At 33.4% G+C, this 18,015-nt stretch overlaps 1 non-coding gene across 1 annotated transcript; it reads right to left on the bottom strand.

Moving 5' to 3' along the window:
• Window positions 1-17,620: 17,620 nt before the first annotated feature.
• LOC113748556 lies at window positions 17,621-17,727 on the bottom strand. The gene has a single exon (XR_003464409.1). It is a non-coding gene; the product is annotated as a small nucleolar RNA R71 (small nucleolar RNA).
• Window positions 17,728-18,015: the final 288 nt, after the last annotated feature.

Below are 18,015 nucleotides of genomic sequence, written 5' to 3'. Positions count from 1 at the left end.
GCCACATTTCTTGCCCTTTTGTCTTCTGAAGCATGTGCAGCGAATTCCCTTGCATCTTATAGCTGGAAAGTGGTATGAAAACAAGAGAAATGGCTGAGTCAAATTGCAGAATTTCGGCTGCAAAACGCGCCTACACAAAACGCGGAATAAACTCGCGTTTTTTATACTCGCGTTTTTACTCTGGCCTTCTTTCAACTGCGATTTTCTCTATGATGAAGGCTGAACTGGCTTTTGTGTAAAACACAAAAGTTGTAGCCCTTTGAGTTATCTTTCCAATGCTTCACAAATCATCCAAATCGGAGTTTTGTAACCTGATATATGATCGAAATACTAACACCTGGTCAAACCTCTGTTTTAACTTCCGACCACAAAATGTAGCTTCTGTATTCCGACTTTTTGTCCATGAAAATGGCAGAATTGGATTTCGATATTTTCATAACAATTGTAGGTCTATTTCTTATCTTTAAAATGGTATAAAGATCACCTTAATCCGATAAGTGTAGCTCCAGATATAGTCAAATTACCAAAGAGTGTCAAAACTGACTTGTATTGCATTTCCTCACTTGAACGTTTTTCACTTCATTCTTCTTGTTACCACTTGAATTCATCACCAAATCTCTATTTTTCACCTCATTTGACATCCTTTGTTGATTGAATCATCATTCCTGCATAAAAATGAAGTTTTTACCATTAAAATCAATAGAAATGCAATATTATCCACTTTTACCAAAAATATATAATTTTACCAAAAACCTCTTTATTTTAATTATAAAACTAAATAATCAACTCAAAATTAACTAATAAAATGCACTTAAAAATACGTAAAATAAACTCTTATCACCAATATGTTAGTTTCTAATTTCAATTGTGTTACTTTCCAATTCTACAAGTCTAGTTTGGTTATTTATATCTCACACAGGCTTTCTAAGTAAAAAAAACAATACTGTTTTGCATAATTCTCCATTGCTCCTCCTTAGCCCTTATTAACATCTAAATATGGATGGAAAACAAGAGTGGTATCTCATCGCAGCCGTGATTGTTGTTGTAGGTCTTATATCTTGTTGCCTTGGTAGGGTATTCATGCCTGGTGATGAACATAGTTCCGAGCCCCCGGCTGCACCCTCGGCCCCAGCGCCAGCGCCAGCCGCACCGCCGGCCAATCCCCCCTGCACCAGCGGCATCTCCAGCAGGTGCCCCGGCATAGTGATATGACCCATATGGATTTTTCTTGATCTATTGAAACCTCACTACGAGTAACTGAGGACAAAAAAAAAATGCTTCATTATGAGAAATTAGGAGTGAATTCCCTCTAATGGTTTTTTCATTGTTTGGATGTTATCATTGTTTGGAATTTCCTCTAATGTTTGGGAGAGACAAAGAAAACGTCAGAGGGAATTCCAAACAATGATTATAGTAGAATTAGACGTTGCTGGGTATTTAATATTTATTCCTATGGTGATAATATTTTTATTCGATATATTAAGAGGCATCTGATTACTACATTACTTAACCTTTTTCGTTTTTTTTTATTTTGCTATCTCTTGATAGGGATTACAGATATATTCTGGGAATTATGAATGACTCCTTGTCTCGAAGCTCTATAATATAAGAATACAAATATCTTCTTTTTCATATGATTTCTGTTTTGGATTACATATTTTCGGTAACAAGAAAAAACCGTATGTAGTGCCTATGAAATTCGAACATTGAAATTAATGTCACAACTTTTAAGTAGCAGTGAAATTGATAGTCGAATACTTTATCTCATAAAATTTCGTCAACCATGCAACATAGCTATTGTTCGCAAAAAAGAACAATTAACAGCAGAAGCAAAGTCATATGTGCTGCTCTTGTATGCTTGCTTCCAGCAATGATTAACAAGCTCTACATTTTCTATGTTTATTTTTTTTAATTTTTTTTGTGACATTTTTCTGTAGCATGGTAAAACTTGAAGAACAATGAGCAGCTAATGGATACAACAAATTTTGAGCTTAAATTATTCTTCTTGGTATGTACCTCGAAAATTTAGATTTACCCAGAACAAACTGAGAACCGAAATACACTATTTTAATAGTTAATTGGAAAAATGTTCAAGATAAGTTTCTACTCTGTCTTCTGATCTTTTTGGGGTAGAAGTCTAATTTAAGCATGTATATTTTAATCTTGAATTTCATTTTTTTTCAGTTTTATGGCTCCATCTTTTACCAATGGTAATTATATTATACGATATATGTGAGATAAAAAAATAATTAAAAATATTTTAATGATCTAAATAAAAAATGTTTGAAAAATTTGACAACCCGAACAAACCCTTGAGATCAATAACCTAGACAATGGCAAAAATTTAGATGCGATGCGATTGCTTTTACATCATGTACAACCATCAAAATCGGACCCTCATTATTATTACTGAATAAATCTTTCCTACATTGATACCATTAGATGAATGATAAATATGCAAAATTTAAATTTAAAATTCAACTTTTGCACATATGTCATGGATCTAACGGTAAGTGTATACACTGTCAGTTTATATAAAACTTACTCTTATTACAAGTATAGGCATGATAAGGGAGAATTGCAATTTTAATGCCCAATACTTGGCATGTGTGCCAAATTGATCCTTAATATTTTAACCAAAACAAATCTAGTGCCCAAAATTTGTGGTTTTAGAAAGGTTTAGTATAACTAACACAAATGGAACAATGATTGACAATGAATATGAAGTTACCATTAGTCCTTAAGTTTGACTTTTCACTTTAGGTTCCCAACGTTTTGATTTTGAATTATTATAACTCCATTTAGATTAGCTGTTTTTGGAGTGTTTTTAAAATATTTTACTGTAACAATATATGTAAAAAACTTTTATTATAGATATTTTTAGTGGTGTTTTTAGTGATTTTTTTAAGGATATATTTTGGGATATTTTTAAGATTTAAAATTTCAGTGAGGTATTTTGAAAATTTTCAAAAACTTCACCAACAACCACCACCACCAGCACTCCTTCCCCTCCCTCCCTCCTTCTCTCTCCATTTTCCTCCTCTCCTCTTCTCGTTTTCTTAGTCCCCTTTTTCTTCTTCCATTCTCTCCCCTTGTCCCTCCTCTCTCCTCCCTACCCCTATCTCATGACCCCCCTCCCACTCCCTCTTTTTGGTTGCAGTAGGAGAGGGGTAGGGAGGATGAAGAGGGAGAAGAGAGGAGAAAGAAAGAGGGAGGAGGAGAAAGGAAGAAGAAGGAGAGGAAGGATGGGGTGAGGAGAGAGGAGGGGAAGGAAAGGGAAGAGGGAGATGGGAGAGGGACGGTGGTGGCAGTGATGGATAGAGGTGGTGGTGGTGGGTAGTGGTAGTGGGTGATGGATGAAATAAGAAAAAGAGGGTAGGGCTTTGATTTTTTTTTAATTAGGTATATTTGAAAATTTTGAAGTATTTTAGGAGTTATTTTTGTTCGTGTATTATTGTAGTATTGTCTGTGAAAAATTGCTTTATGAAAAAGGGTCAAATTCAAATGGATATTTTCTAAATTTTAAATAGTGATATTAAGAGTTTTAACATGAATTGAGATGCAAATTAGAATGGTTAGTATTAAATGGGTGATAAGAATTCTAATTAAAATTCTTTTTATTCTTTATTCTTTATTTTTATTTCATTTACTCATGCTAATAATATTTAAAAATATTTTAATATGTGAAGTAATTTGAAAAGTTTTTGAAAAAATATCTTTTATGTTTCGTTATCTTTCTTGCCAATTAAAAAACTAACATTCCAATAATGTAGTTTTAAGGCATTTATTTTAATATCTATGTACCTTGATAATCATTTAGTGGTCCACATAAGGTGTATGAAATGCCAGTTTCATTTCAAATTCAATTGATAACCTATTAAAATGCCACAAGAAAGATCAACTTAATTCACAAAAAGTATATATTCTTTATGTTTTAAAGGGATATTTAATTAAGTTTTTAATTATCATTAGATATAAAAATACTAAAACTCATTATCAATTAATTATTTGTGGCTAACAATGCAAAAGAAAAGAAACATATGATATATTATTAGTATGAATAAATGAAATAAAAATAAAAAGAAAAAAGTGTAAGTAGAATGATTATTAGCCATTTAATGCTGTTTCATTCTAAGTTGCATCTCAATTCATGTTAAAATAATATCACCATTTAAAAATTAAGAAAAGATAATGATTTAAATCAAAACATTGAGGACCAAATGTGCAAAGTCAAAATTATTGACTAATGGCAATTTAGTGTTGACCATTAGTCATTGTTCTATTTCTATTAGTTATCCTAAATCTGCCTAAAATCACAAATTTTAGGGATTAGATTTATTTTGACCGAAACATTAGGGACCAGTTTGGCACAAAGACCAAACATTAGGAACCAAAACTACAATTCTGCCTTTATCACAATAAGTTTGATAAAAACTGACAAGGGTTTATTTTACGTATTTTTAGTGTGTTTTATTAGTTAATTTTGGTTTGATTATTTAGTTTTATAACTAAAATAACTAAGGTTTTGGTAAAAAACTACATTTTATGTTAAAGTGGCTAAATATTGCATTTTATGGATTTTTATGGGAAAAACTTCATATTTTGTAGGTTTAATTATTCAATCATCAAATGAAGTGCATTGAGAAGATATTTGGATGATTGAAGATGGATTAAAGTGAGGAAAATAAAATATGAAGTGTAAAAGGAAGAAATGCAATTTGAGGACAAAAATCAAGAAAAGTCAGCTTTGACAACTCAGACATATTTTCGTATTTTGACTATATCTGGAGCTACACTGATCGGATCAAGGTGATCTTGGTACCATTTTGAAGCTAAGAGATATATCTACATTTGGTATGAAGACATCAAAGTCCAATTCAGCCGTTTTCATAGTCCAAAAGTTGAAATACCGAAATTCAACTCAGCTGTCCAAAGTGGAAAACAGAGCTCTGACCAGTGTTTAGTATTTCGATCATATCTCAGGCTACAAAGCTCAGATTTGGATGATTCTTGAAGCATTGGAAAGCTAACCCAAAGGGCTACAACTTTGGTGTTTTACAAAAAAGCCAGTTCAGCCTTTATGATAGAGAAAATCGCAGCTGAAGTAAGGACAAAGTGAATACGCGAGTACACAAAACGTGACTTGTAACCGCGTTTTGTGTAAGCGCGTTTTCCAGCCGCAATTCTGCAATTTTGCTCAGTCAATTCTCTTGTGCTCTGACTACTTTCCAGCTACAACCTGCAAGAGAATTCGGTGCACATGCTTCAGAAGACAAAAGGGCAGACAAGGTGGCTTATTTTCAAGTCAAAAACAATGGTTTTTGACTATCTTAACAAAAGGAGATTTGGAGAATCATAGCAGAAAGTTTTTGACTGGTAAGGGAAGGATTTTTCATCAGCTTATATGCAGAGACATTTGGGAAGATTATCATACGGGAAAAGCTTGGAGTCTGCAAAAATGTAGCTTTTCCATTCTCTTATTGTTAGATTAGTTCAGTATAGAGTAGTAGTTCATCCTTCTTGTTTATTAGCTAGGCAAAGATGAAGAAGGAGATGAAGAAGGCAAGGAAAGAGCTCATGTGACAAGGGTTATTTTTCCTTTCCAACTCTTTATCTTTTGTATTTGATTCCAAGTTTAGCTAATATACAAGTTCTGGATTTTATATTTAATATGTGTCTTTAAAGTTTATACCTTGGGTTTGGTTGAACTTTCTATGATTGTTAGTATTTATTATTTGGTTATTTGATTGCTATGATTTGAGCAAGTTATTTAGCACTTTGACTCTTTAAATCATGATTAATCTGGTACCATTAATTGTGATTATCTAAGGTGTTATTTCTACAATGAAAATTGAGATTTAACATTAGTTCAAGAAGTGCTAAACATAGGGAGTACACTCACGAAAGTAGAGGTGCACCTATGTGGTTTTTAGTGATTCATTTCATGTAATTTCACTGAAGAAATGAACTTGTAGCTAATTTCATAACCATGAGAATAGGTATGGATTAGTTATAAGTATAATTGATTCACTACGAAAGTAGGATTCAAATGTATTAGGAAATTACACCATAATTAGCCTAGATGTAGTATTCAATGATCCAAATATAACACTTGCATGAGTAGTTAGGGATACCACAACCTAAGGAGCTTTTATTTGTTAATTTCTTGTATAAGTGTAGTAGGTTAAATTTCTTATCATTAATTGATAGTCTAAATAATAAAGAAACTTTAGTAATACCGGTAATTGTTCACTCTTCCCTGTGGGATCGACCCGATATATACCCTAAACTACTAGTTGATCTGTATACTTGCAGTGAACGGGTGTAATTCGGTATTTTTTAGCTTGCACGTATGTAAAATACCCGTCAAGTTTTTGGCGCCGTTGCCGGGGAAGATTTGGCAATATCGGTGTGAAGAGCAACTTTATTAATTTAGACAATTTTTCTTATTTTTGTTGTTTTTGTTGTATCTTGTGTGTTTTATGTCATTTTTTTGAGTCAATTTTTATTATTATTATTATTTTTTTTTTCTGTTTTAGTTTGTGTCTTGGAATCTATCCTTCTTAACTGATCTTACTTTTGAGATTGTTTAAAAGTAATTTTAGATAATGAGGAGGGTAGGTGAATTGGGAGGACAAAGCTTGAGAAATGAAAGATTGGCAATGGATGGTTACCAAGTGCAAAACTCCTTCAACAGAGGTAACCAAGAAATTACTGAAGGTATGTCTTTTGAAGATGGTTTAAGGTGCTTAAAGGCAAAATTTGATGTTATGATGGACACAATTATGCATGAAATTAAGCAAGGGAGGAATGTTAATGATTTTAATTCTTATCATGTGATTTGTGACTTGTGTGGAGGTTATCATGCTGCTAATACATGTATGCAAGTACAAAATTTGGATTATTATGATGAATTAGAGCATTACAATCCTTGCTTTGATCGATATAGTGCTAATTGGAACAATTCTTCTGTGTATGGTTGGGATAATCAATGTACTTATAATAATTCCTCATATTTTTACGATTACCAACCTGAATGTATCCAATATGAATCAAAACCATCTTGGGAGTTGGCAATTGAAATGGTAGCTAATGATTCTAAGCTATCTTGGGAGTTAGCTTTAGAAAAATTAGCTAATGCAACTTCCAACCGTTTTGATAGGGTTGAAGAAAGAATAGATGAACTGACTTCTCACTTTAGTAGAATACAAGAGAAATTGAATGCATTGTGTGAAGTTATTTCCTCTAAAAATTTACAAAATGATCCTAGCATGAATGGTAGGAATGTTGTATGTGAAAATGGATTTCATTTGGATGAAAATGATGAATTTCAATTGTGTTTTAATGAGCAAATATCCATTTCACATGATAATATCTTTGGAACTAACCTTGAACCTCAAGAGGTGAGTTTTAATGACTCATTTTTCACTCCTCTTGAGGAATGCATTGAAAGTGTAGGTTCTAAGGGTATTGCTGCCCAGGATACTCTCATGACATTTCCGTTGGTAAGTTCTCAAGTGGTGTATTTTCAAGGTAATATTTATGAAACACTTGGAATAGGTAAGCCACTTCCATTTCTCACATCATTAGATTATGTGGCTTTCACGATAAAGCCACCTTTTAATGATCCACCACGGCCTAAAATGGTGGATTATTCGTTAACTAAGCCTCCTTGAAAAATGAGGTGAAATAGTCAAGCTATTGACTTTAAAGAAGCGCTTATTGGGAGGCAACCCAATGTTTGTTTAAGTTTATGTTATTTTGGGGTGATTTTATGTTTAAAGTATATGTTTGAGTTATTTTGTTATTTTTCATTTGTAGGTATTGGAAATGGAAGCAAAAGTGACCAAATGAGGTGAAAAAAGCGAAATTTGATCAAGGAACTCAACCCCTCAATTTGAGTAATTGTTGTTTTTGATTTGTTAGAAGGGGTTAAAATGCATATTTTGATCATTTTACATGTGCATGCATTGAGAATTTTAGCAAACAAATGATCTATGATGCATTTCGTGTAATTGGGGTACAAATGGTAATTTTTCAAAATTGGCTTTCTGCAAAAATTTCGCAGAAGAAAACGCACTTGGGCTGAAAACGCGCCTTATAATCGCGTTTTCCATAATCGCGTTTTCAATTCTGCGCCTATACTGAAGAAAACGCGCCTCAAAACGCGACAGTAAGTCGCGTTTTCTAACAAGTCGCGTTTTCCAGCCTGATCAAAAATTGAAAACGCGCCTTCAAATACGCGACTCCAAGTCGCGTTTTATAACACAGTCGCGTTTTCGATCCTGCAAGATATGTGAAGAAACGCGACTTCACAAAACGCGGCTTGGTGGCGCGTTTTGATGAGTCGCGTTTTCGGAGGAAAAAAAAAAAATTGCAGATTCCTTGATTCTCTTTTTTCTTCTTTTTTCGTCGTATATATTTTCTTGTACCTTGAGTTGCTTATTGTATTTTTTTTATATAGGTACATCACTAAAACAAGGGCTTGAAGTTACGGATCGCCGTTTTGATGTCTTAAGCCTTTGTTATCACTTTTGTTTCTCATTTTCCATTTTTAGGTTTACATCACTAATGGTTATCCAATGGAACTCATGAAGCGTTGGAGATAAACGGACAATGGATTTTGAAGCTTCATATTCAATCACATCATAGGGGAGTATTACTTTCTTTATCTTGATTTTCCTTTTTACACATTGAGGACAATGTGTATGTTAAGTGTGGGGGGAGAATTGAGATTATATACATTGTATGTGATTGAATTATTAGTTGCAAATATTGGGCTTGTGTTAAAATTCAAAATTTTTCTAAAATCTTGTCCAAAATTGCAAACTTGCCCCAAAAAGTTTCATATTTTTTCGATTTTATCCAAGGGGTAACAAGTTTCATACCATTAGTAGTTCAAATTCCTTCTACATTTGAGATAAATATATGTGATTTGGAAACTTCTTTTCTCATTTAACTTGGAAATGACTATTATGTGATTATAATTTTTGCATTTGTAGGAAAGTATATCTTTTAAAGTGGAGAAAATTATGCCTATATTTTTTTGCATATTTGATGAAATTTCTTCTCTTTATTGGATTTTATAAGTTAAGTGATAAATATGGTCAATAATTGCAATACTCTTCTCATGATTATGCTTTCGAGGGAATGTTATTATCTTTACTTTAAAAAAAATGAAAAAAAAATGAAGAAACAAAAGAAAAAGACAAAAATAGAATAAGATTTGTTCTACTCCAATGATTCTTGTACTTAGTAACCGGGAGTCTTCATCTACAAATGTCGACTTTCGCGTAAAACGGTACTTGAATTAAGAGTATGCAAAGCAACTTGAGTATGTGAAGTGTTGAGTAACCGGTGATCTTCATCTAAAAATGTCGATCCTCGCGTCAAAAGGCATTCTCACGTCTTAAGTAATATTTAGATATGTAATATTAATAAATATCTTTTTAAACAGAATTAAAAGATGATCATGAGTTTAGGAAGCATTATTATTGACCATATGAGTTGCTTGCTTGTGAAATCAGGTAAGGATGAAAAATCGATTTGAATTTGTTATAATGATGGTATAATTGGCTCTCCTTTACTTGATATTATGAGTACTTGAACTTAATTGAATAATTGCATAATGGTTATTTACTTTGTTTTGAGAAAATGAAGTTGAAATGCTACATATGTTTATTTTCAAATTTTGGATCATTGTTGGTTTGTATTTTTATTGCTTGAGGACAAGCAATGGTTCAAGTGTGGGGGTATTTGACAAGGGTTTATTTTACGTATTTTTAGTGTGTTTTATTAGTTAATTTTGGTTTGATTATTTAGTTTTATAACTAAAATAACTAAGGTTTTGGTAAAAAACTACATTTTATGTTAAAGTGGCTAAATATTGCATTTTATGGATTTTTATGGGAAAAACTTCATATTTTGTAGGTTTAATTATTCAATCATCAAATGAAGTGCATTGAGAAGATATTTGGATGATTGAAGATGGATTAAAGTGAGGAAAATAAAATATGAAGTGTAAAAGGAAGAAATGCAATTTGAGGACAAAAATCAAGAAAAGTCAGCTTTGACAACTCAGACATATTTTCGTATTTTGACTATATCTGGAGCTACACTGATCGGATCAAGGTGATCTTGGTACCATTTTGAAGCTAAGAGATATATCTACATTTGGTATGAAGACATCAAAGTCCAATTCAGCCGTTTTCATAGTCCAAAAGTTGAAATACCGAAATTCAACTCAGCTGTCCAAAGTGGAAAACAGAGCTCTGACCAGTGTTTAGTATTTCGATCATATCTCAGGCTACAAAGCTCAGATTTGGATGATTCTTGAAGCATTGGAAAGCTAACCCAAAGGGCTACAACTTTGGTGTTTTACAAAAAAGCCAGTTCAGCCTTTATGATAGAGAAAATCGCAGCTGAAGTAAGGACAAAGTGAATACGCGAGTACACAAAACGTGACTTGTAACCGCGTTTTGTGTAGGCGCGTTTTCCGGCCGCAATTCTGCAATTTTGCTCAGTCAATTCTCTTGTGCTCTGACTACTTTCCAGCTGCAACCTGCAAGAGAATTCGGTGCACATGCTTCAGAAGACAAAAGGGCAGACAAGGTGGCTTATTTTCAAGTCAAAAACAATGGTTTTTGACTATCTTAACAAAAGGAGATTTGGAGAATCATAGCAGAAAGTTTTGACTGGTAAGGGAAGGATTTTTCATCAGCTTATATGCAGAGACATTTGGGAAGATTATCATACGGGAAAAGCTTGGAGTCTGCAAAAATGTAGCTTTTCCATTCTCTTATTGTTAGATTAGTTCAGTATAGAGTAGTAGTTCATCCTTCTTGTTTATTAGCTAGGCAAAGATGAAGAAGGAGATGAAGAAGGCAAGGAAAGAGCTCATGTGACAAGGGTTATTTTTCCTTTCCAACTCTTTATCTTTTGTATTTGATTCCAAGTTTAGCTAATATACAAGTTCTGGATTTTATATTTAATATGTGTCTTTAAAGTTTATACCTTGGGTTTGGTTGAACTTTCTATGATTGTTAGTATTTATTATTTGGTTATTTGATTGCTATGATTTGAGCAAGTTATTTAGCACTTTGACTCTTTAAATCATGATTAATCTGGTACCATTAATTGTGATTATCTAAGGTGTTATTTCTACAATGAAAATTGAGATTTAACATTAGTTCAAGAAGTGCTAAACATAGGGAGTACACTCACGAAAGTAGAGGTGCACCTATGTGGTTTTTAGTGATTCATTTCATGTAATTTCACTGAAGAAATGAACTTGTAACTAATTTCATAACCATGAGAATAGGTATGGATTAGTTATAAGTATAATTGATTCACTACGAAAGTAGGATTCAAATGTATTAGGAAATTACACCATAATTAGCCTAGATGTAGTATTCAATGATCCAAATATAACACTTGCATGAGTAGTTAGGGATACCACAACCTAAGGAGCTTTTATTTGTTAATTTCTTGTATAAGTGCAGTAGGTTAAATTTCTTATCATTAATTGATAGTCTAAATAATAAAGAAACTTTAGTAATACCGGTAATTGTTCACTCTTCCCTGTGGGATCGACCCGATATATACCCTAAACTACTAGTTGATCTGTATACTTGCAGTGAACGGGTGTAATTCGGTATTTTTTAGCTTGCACGTATGTAAAATACCCGTCAAAAACTTAGAGTTTTTGATAATTTTACAGCAATGAGTTTTAGTAACGAAAAATAATGGATAAGTGAAATCATGCTCTTTAATAGGTAATCATGAAAATTACTAACTCACTCCGATTGACCTTAAACAAACATTATGCATAAGTATAGATGAAATTGAAATCCATTCCTTGGCTTCAAACTCACTTACCATATGCCTCTTAAAATCCATTTACTGTATTTTCTCTCACAATCTCACGAGATAAAAGATTTCATTATTGAAAGATTCAAGGACCCTAAAACCACTATTCACAATGTGAGGTAAATGAAAGAAAAAATCTTCACATTAGTAAATATCTGGATAGAGTTGTCTAACAATACTCACAGTGACCATCCAATCTTACTTTTAACTAGGGGTGGGCAAAATTATCTGCTAATCAGAAAATCCGCCATATCTAATCCAATCCGAAAATTATAAGATATCCGATTTGTATTATTTGATCAAATGAAAAGAGGGTCGGGTACCCGCTTAGATGTGGGGCGGGTTAAGGTCAAATAATTAAAAACCCGTAGATGCCCAACCTGCTCCGCATATATATATATATATATATATATATATATTTATTTATTTATTTATTTATTTTTATACACATACTATAAAATAATATTTTTAGAGCTAAATAAGTAATTTCATTGAACAAAATTCCATTACAAATATGAGAAATTATAGTTTATTTACAAGATTCATTTGTAGAAGTCATGATTTTATGTTTTATAGAAAAGAGTTTAATTAATGTGGAACACATATTTAGAAATATGTGTTACTTATTTCAAACTTGTATTGATTTTTAATTCTTTTAATTTTTTTCCTTTATTTTGTACTCTTTTCGCATGCTTGTTTCTTGGTGAGAGATTTTTTTTGAGAAAAAAATCTTTATTGAATCATAGATGAATGTGCAAAATATAAAATTAAATTAATATAAATTATTTTTGAAAAAAATTAAATAATAAATGAGGTGGGGCGAGTACCCATTGACCCGATCCTATTTTAGCGGATATTCTATAATCGGGTACTTGCTGTTGTGCGAGACGGATAAGGGTCAGAAAATGCCTGACCCACAAGGTACGGGTCGGGTCAGCCAAATAACGGATGGGGCGGGTACCCGACCCATGCCCATCCCTATATAGGAATTTGAGAGAGGTAATTCCCAACACAATCGTTATAGTAGTGTTTTTCTATGCATCTCGTTGACCATGTAAAAGATGAGATCGCAAGAGTTAGTGGGATCACTCCATTGTGCATAAATTCAAGAAAAAATGCGAAGGGGAACATAATGAGTGTGTTTGGATAGAAGATTATTTGAAATATTATTTAAAATAATTACTGTAACACTTTATGTGATGTGACGTATATGAGATAAAAAAGTAATTGGAAAGATAAAAAGGTATGTTAACAATTGTGTCTGTGATACAAGCAAATAATTTAGAGCCAAATAATGGCTATCCAAAATGTCACGAAATAACAAAGGCAACTCACTGTTTAATTGTGTTGTTTGGGTCGTAAGTTTTTGTCAAAAAATTTTGAAAATATTATTTTAACACATTTTTTAATCACTTTTTTTTTTAGCATACACACGTCACATTTAAAAAACACAAACCAATTAGTTTATTTATCATTGGTTTTCTCCCGGTGAGGACGAGATGGCAAGGGCAAATAGAATATCAATCAAACTATTCAGGGACGCAAACAAAGAAAATCAAAATTTTATTCGTTTAAAAAATAAGTCGCTTAGTCCAATTGATCTGCAACGAGCGGAGAGCATTTAGGCACCATTTAGATCTTCAGTTTTCCAGAATTTATTTTCAAAAACCCTCCTAGCTAAGTTATTTCCAAATGTCTCGGGAATTCAGTCTTGCCTTATTAACAATTCCAGGGAGATACCATGTTTCCATTACTAATAAAAGAAGCATCAAGTTGGCTTTAAGTCGTAAGAATTGATTACTTTAAATTGTATATTCAAATCCTACCATTAATATAACACCTGTATATATTGGTAAGCGATATTCCATCGATTCGAGCACTTGTATTAGTAGACGATCTGCAAGCGACTTATGGTTCGAATATTTCTCAAGAAGGAAACACCTGTTGCCATCTCCTTCTTGTGGCCCACCAGCCCACCACCATTGATCAATGATTCATTCGTTCGTTTCTGCCAGTGTATAAATTCACTTAAAAAGAAAAGGACTTCATCCTCCTCCTCACCCTCCGCCAACCCCGCAAAACGTGGCGTAATTCACCATAAGTAACGCTCCCTCTGACATATAATAAGCTTGACTTAGCTGATTTCATCCTTCACTGGTGGTTACGCAATCTCCAATAGAAGTACACTGGTATTACAGCTTTCTGAAGAAGAAGAAGACGACGATGCCAGTCTTCACGTCACTCGCCAACACACGAAAAAATCCAAATCAATGCAATCATCTAAACAAAAAAGAAGAGATGTATAACAACAGATGGGTACCCTTCTCGGCTCACCATAGCTGCCTGCCTTCACTCTTCTGTTTCCTCCTGATTCCCTACTTAAAGCCATCTACTTCTACTACTGAAATTTATACCAGCCATTAAAATTTCAATTTATTAGTATTAATTACTTACCATTTTAATATCCTCCAAGTAAAACTACTAGCATTTTTTTAAAACCAAAAAAAAAAAGAAAGCAAAACGAAGCAGCTAAATTTGCAGAAAATGAGAGGAACAACAACAATGGTGTTGTTCCTGTTCATAATTGTTTTCCTTTCTGCCGTTTTGGCATTGTTCGCTGCCAATGTTACGTTCGATCACCGTACTTTAGTGATCGATGGCAGACGGAAAGTTCTGATCTCCGGTGCCATCCATTATCCTAGCAGCACTCCACAAGTCCGTGCAGCTCTCCTCCCCTGGAGTTCAGTTTCAAACATATTAGTACTAATTTTTACATGCATTTATACGCTTTTTGCAAACTATTCGTGTTAAGTGTGTGGAAATTTATTGGAAACATGGAAAGGCAGATCAGAAGTTCAAATATGGAGGTTTGGATGCCATCGAAACTTACGTCTTTTGGAATTTGCACGAACCGGTTCGAGGCCAGGTCTCATCTTTTTGGCTTTCTTTCCAATTATGCTTTGCTTCAGTAGAAATTTTATGTTGCTCCGGAACAACTATTGGGCATGCCTAGTGGAGCAAAATACACAGGCAGAAAAAATAGTTTACATTTCTTCGATTTTTGTGCATATTATGTTTGTAGTTTTTCTCTTTCTAATTATGCTTTGCTTCAGAAGAAATTATATGTTGGTTCAAAGCTACTACTCGGCATGCCTAGCAGAGCGTAATATAGAGGCAGACAAATATTTTACATTTCTACGATTTTTGTGTATATTATGTAGATACCAAAAATTTTGGTAATTTGTTTATTTTTATTTTATTTTATTTCATTTTTTAGTTATTTCAATTTATTTTTATTATTATTGTTATCTTTTATTTTTAAAAAAAGAAAAAAAAAGAAGAACTTATTTAAACAAAATCATTTTTTTGTTTGATTGTTTTATAGGAAAAGAAAAAAATGGGAATGAAAAAAAATCTGATTTTTGTTAAAAAAAAATTCTGTTGCGTGTCATCTTCTCCTCCAGCTGCATTCTTGTACCAGAAACAGTACACTGTAGCTGGCATTTTTGGGGCAATTTTGATGCGATTTTGCTTCCCTTTCTTTTCCTCCAAGCTCCCAAGTACAAGAGCCACCTCACCTCAATAGAAATCATCAAGAAAATTCTGGAAGGAGGAGGATCAAATGGCTCAAAATGAGCCAAACAAGTCCAGGTTTCATCCTCACCTTTGAGGTGAGGGTTTAGTGATTTTTGATAGGTCGAGATTTTGTCATTTATTTTATAATTAATTCCCTCTTATTATCTTACCAAATGTGCGTTAATTGACGGATTCTATTCACTATTAGAAATTTGTGCTGATTGTAGAGAGTTGAAACAAAAAGTGGTAAAAATGTGCAAATTTCTCACTACATTTGCTATTTGACGCGGGACGTCCAGTGTTGCAAAGTGGGGTCACAAAATCTACCAACCGATGGAATTACCGGCTATATGCTTTTGGTTAATATGGGATTCACCAAATCAATTTTGATGGCAATTAATAGGAGAGTTTGAGTGGTAGAAGAAAACAAGAGACCAATTTGGAATTGTTTCCTTATCTACTAATTCAAGTGCAGCAGACTAGCATCTTATTAGGACTCTTCCTTTTATTCTTTTTAGTAGCTTTCAAAAGGCAATCAGTAGAGACATAAAGGGCAGATCTGTTTTTGTTTTGTTCTATTCTTATTCCATCGGATTGTCTCATCTCAATTAGAGACGTTTGGAGACTTGCTCTTTTGTCTTGTTCTTTTGTTTTTCGATTGGATTTCATCGTCTCAATTGCAGAGGCAATGCATTCAACAGTTAATTTTGCAATTTTACATGGGACTTTCTCAACAGAGATGAACTAAATCTTTATTTGTAGTCAAAGAACAACGGAGGACTTGGTTCGACTTAAATTGTGAGATCAAACAGATTTTACTTTTTCCTATTATTTTCTGGTATTCATATATTTTCTGCTTTATGTTCTTGTGGTTGTTGTATTATTCAATTATCCTGGGTCCGGATTTTAGATTAATTCAATAACCTAAAACCAATTAGAATAATTAATTCCATAATTGTTTAATTATTCTAAATTAGTGGTAACTGGCATGATTGGGTTTGTGTCAGGGAAATATACTGGTTAATTTGAAACAACGCTCATAGCGTGTTGTTTGGTTAGAATAGGGTTTCTCTAATTCGTAAGGCAATTGAAAAATTGAACTCTACGGTTGTACTTAGGGTTATTTCGTAATTAGGATAATAGCTAACGGTCGTACATTGGCTATCGATAATTTAAGGAGAAGTTGACTGTCATCATTTGTTTGGCAGTTATAACTTATTTATTAGTTGGTAAGTGAATTATTCTTACATCGATGATCAATTAGGAGAACCATTTCCAAAATTGCTCTTGACTAGAGTTTGTCCAATATTATTTGAGTCTTAATACTTTGCCATTTAACTTTTATCTATTTGTTATATTCAAGTAGCATAGGTATTGTCAGGTTTTATAAAATCCCTTTATATCCTGAACTCTAGAAGAAATTAATTTCACCCCATTCCTGAGGATTCGACCTTGCTTGCAACTATATACAAAATTTATATTTAATTTGAACAGGAATTTATTATTGCACAGGACTGACAATCAGTCAATTTTAGGCGCCGTTGTCGGGGACTGGTGTTAGTTAATTAAGTTTTTTTTAGTTCATTTTGTTTTTAATTTTCTAGCATTTTCTAGTTTATGCCTCGCTCTTCTTGTACAGGCGAATTAATTTTCGATCCTGAAATAGAGAAGACTGTGCGTAGAACAAGGGAAGAGACCAGACAACACAGGGAGGAGCAGTCAGTTGCTTAGAGACTCAATCCAGAAGTCGAACCGACAAACTCTTTTGGTGACACCTTGAGTGACTCTGATCTAGAAGACGCTGCCATGGCTAATGCACAAACATTAAAGGAGTTGACTACCCTTGATCTAAATCAGCAACCCCTATGCATTACTTTTTAAAATTTAGATAATAACACACCTTTTGAGTTGAAATCTGGTCTAATTTATCTTTTACCCTTTTCATGGTCTTCCAGGTGAGGAGCCCCACAAGCACTTGTCAGAGTTTGACGTAGTGTGCACAAGTATGAAACCTTCAAGGATTACTGAGAAGCAAATAAAAATGTGAGCATTCCCCTTCTCCCTTAAGGATTTGGCCAAGGACTGGTTGTACTATCTACCACCAGGTAGTATCACAACTTGGGAGTAGCTGCAGAAGAAGTTTTTGAAAAATAATTTTACCGCATCTAGAGCTGTCAGTCTAAGAAAGGAGATATGCGACATTAAACAGCACCCTGAGGAGTCTCTATATGATTATTGAGAGCGATTCAAGAAGTTGTGCATTAAATACCCTCAGCACTAGATAAGTGAGCAGTTGCTAATTCAATACTTCTATGAGGATTTATTTTCCAAGATAGGAGCATTATTGATGTTGAAAATAGAGGGGCATTAGTTAATAAAACCCCCAGAAAAGCATGGAAATTGATTGAGAGGATGACCGAGAACTCACAGCAATTTAGTACACGAGAAGATATCCTGACGCATAAAGTGAATGAGGTGGAGACCTTATCTATCCAGCAGCAGTTGTCTGGGTTGACATTTTTCATTAGGTAATTGGCTATAGGACATGCACCACAAGTCAGGGCATGTGGG

The sequence above is a fragment of the Coffea eugenioides genome, chromosome 9, assembly GCF_003713205.1.
Source record: "Coffea eugenioides isolate CCC68of chromosome 9, Ceug_1.0, whole genome shotgun sequence".
Classification (NCBI taxonomy): Eukaryota; Viridiplantae; Streptophyta; class Magnoliopsida; order Gentianales; family Rubiaceae; genus Coffea; species Coffea eugenioides.
Note: the sequence above shows the minus strand (reverse complement) of the source record. Positions and strands in the feature narration are given on the sequence as shown.